Here is an 11,311-nt window from a genome sequence, read left to right as displayed (position 1 = left end):
AGAGAGAGAGAGAGAGAGAGAGAGAGAGAGAGAGAGAGAGAGAGAGGGAGAGAGGTGCCACCTGACTTCTGGGAAGATAAGTGGCCATGATCTTATGGCCTGTCACCCCTGGACAGTGGCTGCAACCCCATGGCTGGACAAAGGTGGGGTGGAGGCAGCAGCATTTCTAAGGGGACATTTCAGTCTTTCTGATCCTGTTCTCCAGGAGGAGGCCACAGCCCCGACCTCCGATGGACATTTAAAAAGTCTGCCAAGGGTTACCCAGGAAGGTGTCCTGTGTGGCCCTAGTGCCACGAGCTGGGGAGGCCCCAGTCCAAAGACAAGGAAGGTCCACAAAGCAGGGAAGGGAGCTGGCCACCAATGCTTGGTCATCAATGCTTAGCCACCCACAGTCCCCTGTTTAGCACAGACTCCCTCCTTACCACCTTGATACACATCTTCCACTCTCAATCCTCAGTCTGCTCTCCCTGGAATGTCCATGTGTCCCTCTCTGAATGGCTCTCTTGTTGAGGGGGCATTGGCCTGTAAGTCCTCAAATGGTTCCCGCAGGGCTCCCTCCTGCCTGGAACCAAAGCTCAGGCAGGCCCTGCCATGAGCACTCAGCGCAACTGTTGAAAACACAATGCCCACCCAGGGACACAGACATTCAGAGATATGCTCTATACATCCATACATAGGCTCAGCCTCCAAAATGCTTCAAATCCACAGAACACACTGTAAAAATGAGTGCACACAGCCAAGAACACAGCCTGTCCACACAGACTACAAACCCAGCTCCAAGGTGGGCCTCTTCCCCTGTCAGCCCCGCCCCTCGCTTGAGAGCTGATCCTCCCTCCTTGGGCCTCCCTAGTCTGCTCCTAGCAACAGGCAACAGCTCTAGCAGTTGCCAGGCAACAGCTCTAGCATTTGCCAGGCAACAGGGAGAAACTGTCCGTCCCTTGGAGGCCAGGCTCACCAGAGGTAGGTAGACACAGACCCCAGTCAATGGAGGCGAGGCAGGACAGGGCCACTGGGAGGCATGGCTTCCCCCAGCCCCAAGCCAGTTCCTGTGGTATTTGCACCCTTCCCACCAGTTAGCCACCCGCTTCCAGTTAAGTGCTCTTCCTACAGAGTCCAGCAACCCCTGCATCCAGTGCTCCTGGCTGCTCCCTCACCATTTTCATGGGGGTCCCCAGGGCTACTGCGAAGTCTCTGTTTGCTCCTCCAGTCACACACCTCCCACTCCAGGGGCTCAGAGCCCCACAGGCCCAACTTCTCCCCCAATCACCAGCCCCATGTCCACCGCTGCTCTGAAACCCAGACACTTCGGGTACCCCCGATAACCCCTGTTCCTAGGCTTTCCATTTTGTGACCTCCCACCAGCCAGAGCCATGACCCTTGCTCCCCACCCCTACATCCTGTCAGTTTCTTCCCCTCCTTAACTCCCCCTCAAATACATCCCCATTCTCTGTCCCCACTGTCCCTTATTCTAGGCCTCCAGCTTCCTCCCTGGCTCTCCTGTTTCTCTACAATCCATCCTCTACATGGCAGTCAAAGGGATCCTGCTGAAAGAAACCATATCACTCTCTTGCACACAAACCTTCTGTGGCTCCCCAGTACCCTGACGATAAAGCCCACACACACGGCTTTGGACTGTGCAGGGGCAGAGGTGGCACAGTGGTGATTGACAGCAGGGACTCTGAGGAGCACTCCACAAACTTGCCAGCTGCGTATTACTTTGGACAAGTACCAGAAATGCCTTGTGCCTCAGTTTTTTGTTGTCTTTTTTTTTTTTTTTTTTTTTTTGGCTGCACCGGGTCTTAGTTGCAGCACGCAGGATCCAGTTTCCTGACCAGGGATCAAACCCGGGCCCCCTGCATTGGGAGCTTGGAGTCTTTTTTTAAATAAATTTATTATCTATTTGTTTGTTTTACTGTTGGCTGTGTTGGGTCTTTGTTGCTGCGCGTGGGGCTTTCTCTAGTTGCAGCCAGCTGGGGCTACTCTTCGTTGCGGTGCGCAGGCTTCTCATTGTCATGGCTTCTCTTGTTGCAGAGCACAGGCTCTAGGCGCGTGGGCTTCAGTAGTTGTGGCGCATGGGCTTAGTTGCTCCGAGGCATGTGGGATCTTCCCAGACCAGGGATCGAACCCGTGTCCCCTGCATTGGCAGGTGGATTCTTAATCACTGAGCCCGGGAGCTCGGAGTCTTAACCACTGGACCACCAGGGAATTCCCATGTCTCAGTTTTTTTTATCAGTAAAATGAACCTAACAGTAATAGCTACCCACTACACTGGCTGAGGTCACGGATAAGGGAGGAAATGTAGCTAAATGTTCAGAATGTGCATGGCAACAAAACGCCCTCAGTAGGGGTGAGTTGTTACAACAGTAATTTCTTTCTGCCAGGCCCCTTAGGGGCTGTCCCCGACCAAGGCCCATCTCACCTCCCTCCATTTGCAACACACCAGCACTCCAGCCATCTGACTTGCCTTGCTCTCTCCATTCTCTTGCACATCCCCCATTCCCTTCCCCCACTTCCCTCCTCCCAATCTTTCATTCCCTGGCTGTGAGCTGGGCATCTCTGACTCCCATTGTCCTGGGGCTTCCCCTCCCCAGCCAGATGCCACTATCCCAGTGGTGAGTCTCTGCCACCCACCCAGATCTCTGATTCCAGACCCCTTACAGCATAGTCCTTGAGGGTGGCAGGTAAATATTTGTCAAACGAAACGAATGAATCACACAAAGTTTAACCCACCCTTCCAGGGGTTCCCCCTGGAGCGGGGAGAGGTGAAAACACTAATCCTGCCATATAATATTCACCATAGTTGTTTGTGCAGAGAGGGTAGAAACTCATGATGCCTGGGAAGGTCAGGGAGCCTTCTTGGTGGAGGTGGTGTGGGGAGTATTAGAGGGAGAGGATCACTGAGGGAAGTGGGAACAGGGACTGGGAGGGTGGGTTCGGGAACAGGCTGGGGAGAAAATCAACAGTCAGAGCTAGAGAAACACCTGGCTTTGAAGCTGAGGCCACTGAGACCCAGAAGGGGTCAGGACGCAACCACGGTCATCCAGCGAGGGACATCACAGGCATGCTGCTTCCTTTACACTTGGGAGCCCAGGAGTCCTTTCATCCTTTCAAGAGACATTGTTCTGGGGGCGGAGGATGGTTGCCCAGCCAGGGCTTCATGGGCACCAGAGGAGGCATGACTTGTGTCTGTGCATGCTGGTCCAGCAGCACCTGAACTAGACCGTAAAGGACAGTAAAATGACATTCAGCAGAACTAAGGATGGCATCCCAGCTGGAATGGAGAAGTGGCAGCTACTGGCTCACCTGGACAGCTAGGATAACTTCGAGGCTCACCGCAGGCCACAGAGCAGGTTCAGCTTGTCCTGAGCTCCTGTCGTGCACCAGGCTGAACAGGGTGAGGAACAGAGACCCCCTCAGTGGGCTGCGACTCCCCAGTCCACAGACTCCAGGAAGGGGAAGCTGCCAGAACTTCCCCAAAGGCAGTTTCGGGGTGGGTGTGTTTGCCCCCACCAGAGTCCAAGAACAGGCAGGACCCCACAGGGATGCCAAGTCCAGGATCCTGGCCACTCCATCTCCATGGCTCTCAGATGGCAGGGAGTGCCCAGCTAGGCCCTGTACCACCAAATCACAGCTTTGCAGATAGGGCCTCAGCAACTTCTGTTTGTAGATCTCAGTGATCAGAGCTGGCTCCCTCCCTGCAACCCTGAGCCAGGCTCCACCTCCTAGTACATCCCCTGCACTTCCCCTTTCCTGCTTCTGAGCCCAGCAGCACTTCTGAGATTGGAGTCAGCCACCTTGCCCTCTCTGCCCCTTCCTTCCAAACCGCTATTCCCAGGCTTCTCTTACCCCCAGGGAAACAGTCCCAAGCCTGGCAGGCCCTGGGGTCCAGGGTCCCCTTTCACAGTCATCCACCTCCTTCAATTGGCTTTGGCCTGGAGAACTCAGGGCCCAGCACTCCATGCTCAAGTTTCTGGGGGCTAGGGGATTCCACCTGACACGGGCAGGAGGCTCTGAGAGGAGTCCTTTCAACTACTGTTTGCTGTGAAACTACTGTGTGCCATCGTGCTGAGAACCTTAGGGTGAGGAAGGGAGCTGGGACCCTGCCCTTCAGGAGCACACCAAACACGTAAACAGGGAAATGAACTCCACTGTTTTGGAATAACTCAACAGGGTGACACGAGAGCCACTAGGAGGTGTATGCAGGAGGAACAGTCCAGGGGCTTCCCTAGTGGTGCAGTGGTTAAGAATCCGCCTGCCAATGCAGGGAACATGGGTTCGAGCCCTGGTCCGGGAAGATCCCACATGCCGTGGAGCAACTACACCTGTGCGCCACAACTACTGAGCCTGTGCTCTAGAGCCCGCGAGCCACGGCTACTGAGCCCGCGCACCTAGAGCCCGTGCTCTGCAACAAGAGAAGCCACTGCAATGGGAAGCTCATGCACCGCAACAAAGAGTAGCCCCCGCTCACCGCAACTAGAGAAAGCTCGCGTGCAGCAACGAGGACCCAATGCAGCCAAAAATAAATAAATAAATATTTTTTTAAAAAGGGAGGCTTCCCTGGTGGCGCAGTGGTTGAGAGTCCGCCTGCCGACGCAGGGGACACGGGTTCGTGCCCTGGTCTGGGAAGATCCCACATGTCGCAGAGCGGCTAGGCCCATGAGCCATGGCCGCTGAGCCTGCGCGTCCGGATCCGCAACGGGAGAGGCCACAACGGTGAGAGGCCCACGTAACGCAAAAAAAAAAAAAAAAAAAAAAGCAGGAACAGTCCAAGGAGGGGAACTCTGAATGATGAGAAGGGACCAACCATGTGACAAGCCAAGAGAAGACAGCGATAGGCAGAGGCGACAGCAAGTGCAAAGACCTTGGGGCGGGAAGGGCCTGAGTGTTCCTGGAACAGAAAGGCCAGCCTGGCCAGAACAGCCAGAGCAAGAGGGACTGTGGTGTGAGGGAGGCCAGCCATGAGGCATCAGTGAGGCACAGGGAAGGCAGGGGGCTCCCAAGTGCCCAAGAGATGCTGAGGTAGGAGTTCATATGAGCCTGCAGTGGACAACAGCATCTCCAAGCCAGTGACCCATGTCTGGCCCTGAAAATCCAACTGATCCTGGCACTCAGGGTGCTGCTGATATGACTGCGGGAGAACTGCCCAGTGACTTAGCAGGGGACCCAGGGAGCCTTCAAGGCTTTGGGTCCATGACTGAGCTGAGCCCCCCTCCATGTCCTTGAAAAGCTCTTGTCCAACTTGCTACTGTGTCTGTTACCTATGCAGCCTCTAAAGGCCCCCTCCCCTGGGTAACCCAGTATCCTTAGAGGGCCTGGGAAATGATAATCAGCCCTATCCCTGGGAGCCACTCCTCTGCTCACCCTGTTGCCTAGCCTTCCCTGCCATGCTGTCCAAAGGCTGGGGCTGGTAGCTTCTGCAACTCGTTGGGGCCTTCATTAGCACTGCTTCCTGGAATTTAATTTAATGAAGGAGCAAAAACAGGCCTAATGAAGGTAATCCAACAGCAAGCAGCCCATGAGATGCCTCCAAGGCCCAGCCACCAGGGCTCAGGAGCTTCCTGTAGATGGTGACCAGGAGCAGAGGGGGAAGAGAAAGGGGACCTGTTCTGAGAGAGATGCTGGTCACTGAGCCCTGGAAGCATGGAACATAGCTCTGCAGTACTGCAGGGAACAAATCCTGCCACTGAAGCCAACTAGACAGAGTTAGAGGAATAAGCCTGGTTGGGGATGGCTTCAGGCTGCTGGAGAAAAGCTTTTGAGATGCCCTGGGCCTGTACCGTCTATCACAGCACAGGCCCAGCTGTGGTCCAGCACCAGTGGGTAGTCAGGAGGGGCCAGATCATCAGGGCCAAGGGCAGGGAAGAGTTTAAATTTTATTCCAAATGTGATGGAAACAATTGGAGGGTTTTTAAGGGCAGGTGACATGATCTACTATTTTAAAGTTCCCTCTGACTGCTATGGAGAGTGTGGCCCTGTGGACAAGAGAAAAGGCAGGGAAGGAGGCACGGGGTGACCACCATGTGGTGCAGGAGATAAGGGTGATGGAGTGACACCTATGGGGACAGGGCTGTCCCACATCCTCTAGGAGAGGCTAGCTGGAGACATGTGGGAGGCAGGGCATAAATAACTGGACTGAGCTAGTTTCCTTCCAGCAGGTTTGGGCTGACTAGTCCCCTTTCAGCCTTCTCCACAGGCCTGGCCTCTTCTCCAAATAGACATGGCTCAAACATTTAAAGAAAATCTGTTTAAAGGGTTCCCCAGGCCCCTATAGTCGTTTCCCCAGCTCTGTGCACCTCTCTACTCCGCTGCTGCAGTTCCCTTCCCATTTCTCCATCGCTGGGAAGCCTTCCTTGCCCTGCACCCAGGTCTCGGGCACCGCCAAGACTTCCCAGGAGCTCCAGGACTGTATTTCACAAGGGAAAATGCCGGAGGCTCAGATGTGGGGTGAGCCTCAAAGACCAGAGCCTGTCCCTCAGCTTTCGGCCTCCTGCCACCCTGTTCCCACCCCTGCCCTAGTACCCCTTAACACTGCCTGCCCTCGGCCCACCGCAGCCCCCTCGCACCCTCCCCGCTCCCTATTCATGACCTCCCTCCCCAAGTTTACCTCCCCTGCCTCGGGGCCAAGCTGAAACCGGAAGCGGCATCTGAGTGCGCCGCCCCGCCTCTTCCGGGGCTTCTCTAGGCGGGAGCGCGGGGTTTGGGTGGTGCTAGAGGCAGGGCACGGCTTCGCGGGGCAGCGGCGCCTCCTAGCGGGTCTTTGGCGCAACGCCGGAGCCGAGGCGGGCCTAGCGCCCGCACCTCCCCGCAGTCCTCTCCTCTCCTCCCGACTGCCGCTCGCCATTACCCCCACTAGGCCTGCCTTCCCGTTTCGTTCTGCCTCCAGCCCTGGCCCCCGCCTCCGCCGATCTGCCCACTCGGTGGCCAGAGAGGCCCTCCCTCCATAGGGCAGTAGCCGTTCGGTGTCCTCTGGCTCAGAGCCGTCCGTGGCGCCCCATGGCCCTTGCCCTGCTCTGACCCCATCCCTCCTGGCCTTCCTCCAGCCTTAGCCGCCCTCTCGGCCCATCCTCAGAACGTACCATGACACATGCCTTCCTGCTTCTTCTGGTCCTGGCATCTTCGCCGCCTCCGTTCCAGGATGTTTTCTAGCCTCCACCCCGCAAATTCACAGCGGAGATTAAACGCTGATTTGGTTGACTATCCCGTTGGGCACTTCCCCTGCTTCCTGAAGCTGGGGTGGCTCAGTGCCCATAGCCTGCACTGAGCCTGGGGCCGCGTGCCGGTGCGATTTGGGGGCTCTGCGTGCCTTGCTTAGCTTGACCCTAGAGTAGATGTGGGCAGCGTAAGGAGAGGAGCTGGGCGATGCTTGGTGGGGCTCCCAGAACGCTTGGTCAAGGGTGGGGCTGGGACTCGGCCCCTTCCTCCGCACCAGGAACCCCTCCAAGGTCAGGCAGCTCATAGGGGGCCCAGGCCTGGCTCCCTGAGGACCCGGCCAAGTGTGGGACTGGCAGTTCCTCACCCTCCCGCCCCGCCCCGCCCGGAGCCTTCCTGCCTGCCCTCTTCCCATGCGCCAGCCAGGACGCCTTCCTGGACAGCCTTGGAGCCTCAGGGCCCCGCTTCACAGCCATAGCTGACCATCCCCACCACCAGGTCCTGTAACGTGTTGGGTGGGTCGCTGCGCCGCCCAGACTCTGGCCGTTGAACGCCAGGGGGCAGCAGAGGCCGCCTTCTATGGATCTTCTGGGGCGGGGGTGGGGGTGGGGTGTGCGGGTTAAGTCTAATCCTGTCCAGGTCCCGCTGTGCGTGGCAGGGCAGGTTTGCAGCCTTGTATGGTTTTGAAAGCAGTTTTGTTCTTTCCGATTTTTCCCAGGGCTACTTTTTCTTCCTAAGTAGCTTGCAGTCTATTATTACTGTTCCACGTCATTTGAAAGTTAGTTGCTGGATGACTTTAAACTGAGGTCAAGGCAGAGATCTGAAAGTGTCTTCTGGGTCCCTGCATATGCTCTTTGATGTCCTTGGCTTCATCGTGGACCCATGATGTTCCTAGCTACCAGCAATTGGCCTGGCCAGGCCAGGCTGTGGCCACACTGCGTGTTCCCTGATACGACTGCCCAACCTCCGCGTACTGTCTTCCAGCTCAGTACTTCCAGGGCTCTGGCCCAGAAGTCCTTCACCTGCCTCCAGCCCACCACGCTGCCAACTTCTTCAAATCTCTTACCCTCAATAGCTGCTTCTTCTCAGTCTTCCATAAATGCCTCTGTTGGCCCTGCTCCTCTCACTTCACACAAATTTTCTACACTTTATCTTTTCTTTTCTACCTCTCTTTCCTCTACCCTCTCCAGGCAGGCTTGCCCCTCCTTCCACAAAAAAAGCCCTGGTCAGGGTCCTTAGTGACCTACACGTTGCTGGACCCAGTGGTCTGTGCTCCACCCTCACCTCCTTGAGCAGCTGATGCTCGTCTGGTTCCCAGGAGCCCACATTCTCCTGGGTTTCCTCCTACCTCCTGGCTGCTCCCTCCAGCTTTTTTGCTGGTTCCACCTCATCTCTCCTACCTCCTAACAGAGGAATATTCCAGGGCTCAGCCCCTACTGCTGCCCTCCTCCTTCCAAACCCATCTGCCCCCATCACATCCAGGAGCCTGGCTTTAAGTACCAATCCACACTTTTTATCTCCCAGATCCAAAGCTCCAGCACTGGTCACTCTACTGAACTTGAGTCACACACCTAGCAGCAAACATGGCATTTCCACTTTGATGTCCAGTCAGTGTTTTAAACTTTTCATGGGCAAAATTGATCTCCCCCCCAAGCCTACTCCTCCCCCCGCCTCCCTCAGCAGATACAGTGGCAAGTTGGAGTCACTCTGGACTTGTCTCTGCCCTTCCCCTCATACGTACCCAAGCCATCAGGAAATCCTTCAGGATATGCCCAACGTCTCACCCCAACTCTGCCACTACCTGGGCTGAGACACCTGATATGTCTGTCTGGAACAACTGTAGTAGCCCTTGCGTCAGTGTCACCCTTGGCTCCCCATCTCCCACCCCAGAGTCTAGTCTCAATGCAGCAGCCAGAATAATCCATTTAAAACCTAGAGTTGCTACTGAGTCAGATCCTGCCCCCTCCTCTGTTCAGGACCTGGCATTGACTCTTGCCTTTTCCACAGAAAAATCCAAAGTCCTATGGTGGCTGGCATGGTCCCACAACATCCCTTCATTAGCCCCCAGTCGCCCCTTCTACCCTCTCCCACCTCTCTCAGCATCAGCCTCGATGGCTTCCTGGCTGCTCCTCTCCCAAGCCGGCACATTCTGCCTCAGGGCTTTGCACTGGCTGATCCCTCTGGCTGGAATGTTCCCTGCAGACATCTGCATGGCTTCCTCCCTCTCCAAGTTCTGATCAAACATCCCTTCCTCAGTGAGGCCCACCCTGACCCACCTCCCAACCCTTGTTCTTTTTAAATTTTATTTGGCTGCACCACGTGGCATGTGGGATCTTAGTTCCCCGACCGGGGATCAAACTCGTGTCCCCTGCATTGGGAGCGCGGAGTCTTAACCACTGAACCGCCAGGGAAGCCAGCCCCTAACCCTTATTCTTCATTGCCCTTTACTCCCTATACTACTGATCATCTGCTGACAAATGATATAACTTACTGATTATGTCTCATGTTTCTGGTCTGAATCCAATCCCCCACCTATAAGTCCAAGGAAGGCAGGGCTCTTCACTTTGTTCATTGCTGTACATACAGGTGCTAGGAGAGCACCTGGCACATAGGAAATCTTAATAAATACTTGTCAAATGAATGAACAATGAATTCCTTTTCAGTTGATAGGCGAATGTGTGCATGTGCACACAGGTGAGAAGGGTGCAGGCAGGGGCAGCTGCTGGTCAGGGAGACCAAGGCCTATGCTTTGGCCCTTTTTCCTGGTCTGTATTATCTTATTTTTCTGTTACAAGCAGTCATAGGAAAAGTGGTGAAAAGAAATATTGACGACCTCTGTGCTGCTCTAATTTTGGGTTTTTTTTTTTTGGCTGCACCACACGGCTTGTGGGATCTTAGTTCCCCGACCAGGAATTGAACCCAGGCCCTCAACAGTGAGAGCACAGAGTCCTAACAACTGGACCGCCAGGGAATTCCTGCTCTAACTTGTTAACATTTCAGATTAAAAACATTTTTTTCAGAGCAAATTTTAAAAAGCAAACCAGAAGAAAAAAAGACCTGGGAAATTCTTCAAAACATACAAAAATGCTTAGTGATGACCAAGGGCCTGCAGACGCATCCTCGTGGAGGCGGAATGGCTGGAACTTGACAGTCAGAGATACTCATTTTCAAACAGTCTTGTGGACACTTGACTTTTCGATATAGTGTAGTGGCCACATTGTCTGCCCCCTTGCCCCTGGAGGCTGCTGCCCAGCAATCAGTCTGGAGGAGAACTTGCTTGGAGATGGCCTCCAGGGGCCAGGGTCCTTCCTCCACCCCAGCTGTGTATATGTGGGTGAGTGTGTAAGTGTGTGGCAGCGGGGAGGGGTGGGTGGAGCGACTTTCAGCTCATCCCCCTTGTCTGAGAGGCCTGAAGCCAGGCTTGGGGTCTTAAGAGATTCCAGGCAGTCCTGCTGCTGCTCTGACCTGCAGCCTTCTTTGGATGGAGGGAGGTTGAGAAAAGATCCCCGGGGTCTGTCAGCAGGATGGACCCTGCCCTTTATTGCCTCCTGCTCCACAGGAGCCAAGGGTCTCAGGCAGGGCCATGGCCTCACCTGACGAGGAAGACGCCAGAGACCCCCAGAGGGCAGCCTTGCATGCCAGGGGCACTCTGGGCTGCGGCCACCTCTAGGCCAGTGTCCAGCTCTTTTCTGGGGCCACGGGGCTCCTGAGTGAGTCCCCAGGCTGGAGTCAGGCGCCTGGGGCTGTTGAGAACCAGACTCAGGAAGCCCCCCTCTGATCAGCTGGCACTGCCATGGGCCTAGCAGCCACCAGCTTGAGGAAGTTCTTTCTTCAGGGGTTTCTCAAGCCGGCAGCTGCCTTGCCAGTTCAAACTGGATTTTTCCTGCTGCCCTTTCCCTGGCCGCCTAGCCGGGTGTAGGGTCTCTCCTAATGAGGGTTTGATGCCAAGGCCTGGGCAGCTCCGTCCTGCTGGGTCCCAGCTGATTCAGGCCTGCCTCAGGCAATGGGCAGCTTCCCAGTCCCACCCGGGCCAGGCCACCTGGGGCTGCCCTGCATCCTTGCGGCTCTTGCCCTGCCTTGGACTCCCCCATTCAAAACTCAGGCCTCACATACAGGCAATCACTAACCCACCTTTATTCGTAGTAGGTTTTACTATTAATAA

At 55.5% G+C, this 11,311-nt stretch overlaps 1 long non-coding RNA gene across 1 annotated transcript; it reads right to left on the bottom strand.

The window, feature by feature from the left end:
- Positions 1-2,706: 2,706 nt before the first annotated feature.
- LOC113615805 (uncharacterized) lies at positions 2,707-6,906 on the bottom strand. The gene is made up of 3 exons (XR_003431129.1): positions 6,605-6,906; positions 3,304-3,385; positions 2,707-3,215 (listed from the first exon to the last, which is right to left on the bottom strand). It is a non-coding gene; the product is annotated as an uncharacterized LOC113615805 (long non-coding RNA).
- Positions 6,907-11,311: the final 4,405 nt, after the last annotated feature.

The sequence above is a fragment of the Aethalodelphis obliquidens genome, unplaced genomic scaffold, assembly GCF_003676395.1.
Source record: "Aethalodelphis obliquidens isolate GAN/ISIS:26980383/991018 unplaced genomic scaffold, ASM367639v1 scaffold125, whole genome shotgun sequence".
Taxonomy (NCBI): domain Eukaryota; kingdom Metazoa; phylum Chordata; class Mammalia; order Artiodactyla; family Delphinidae; genus Aethalodelphis; species Aethalodelphis obliquidens.
The sequence above is the reverse complement of the archived record's forward strand: the minus strand, read 5'-3'. Positions and strand labels throughout refer to the sequence as shown.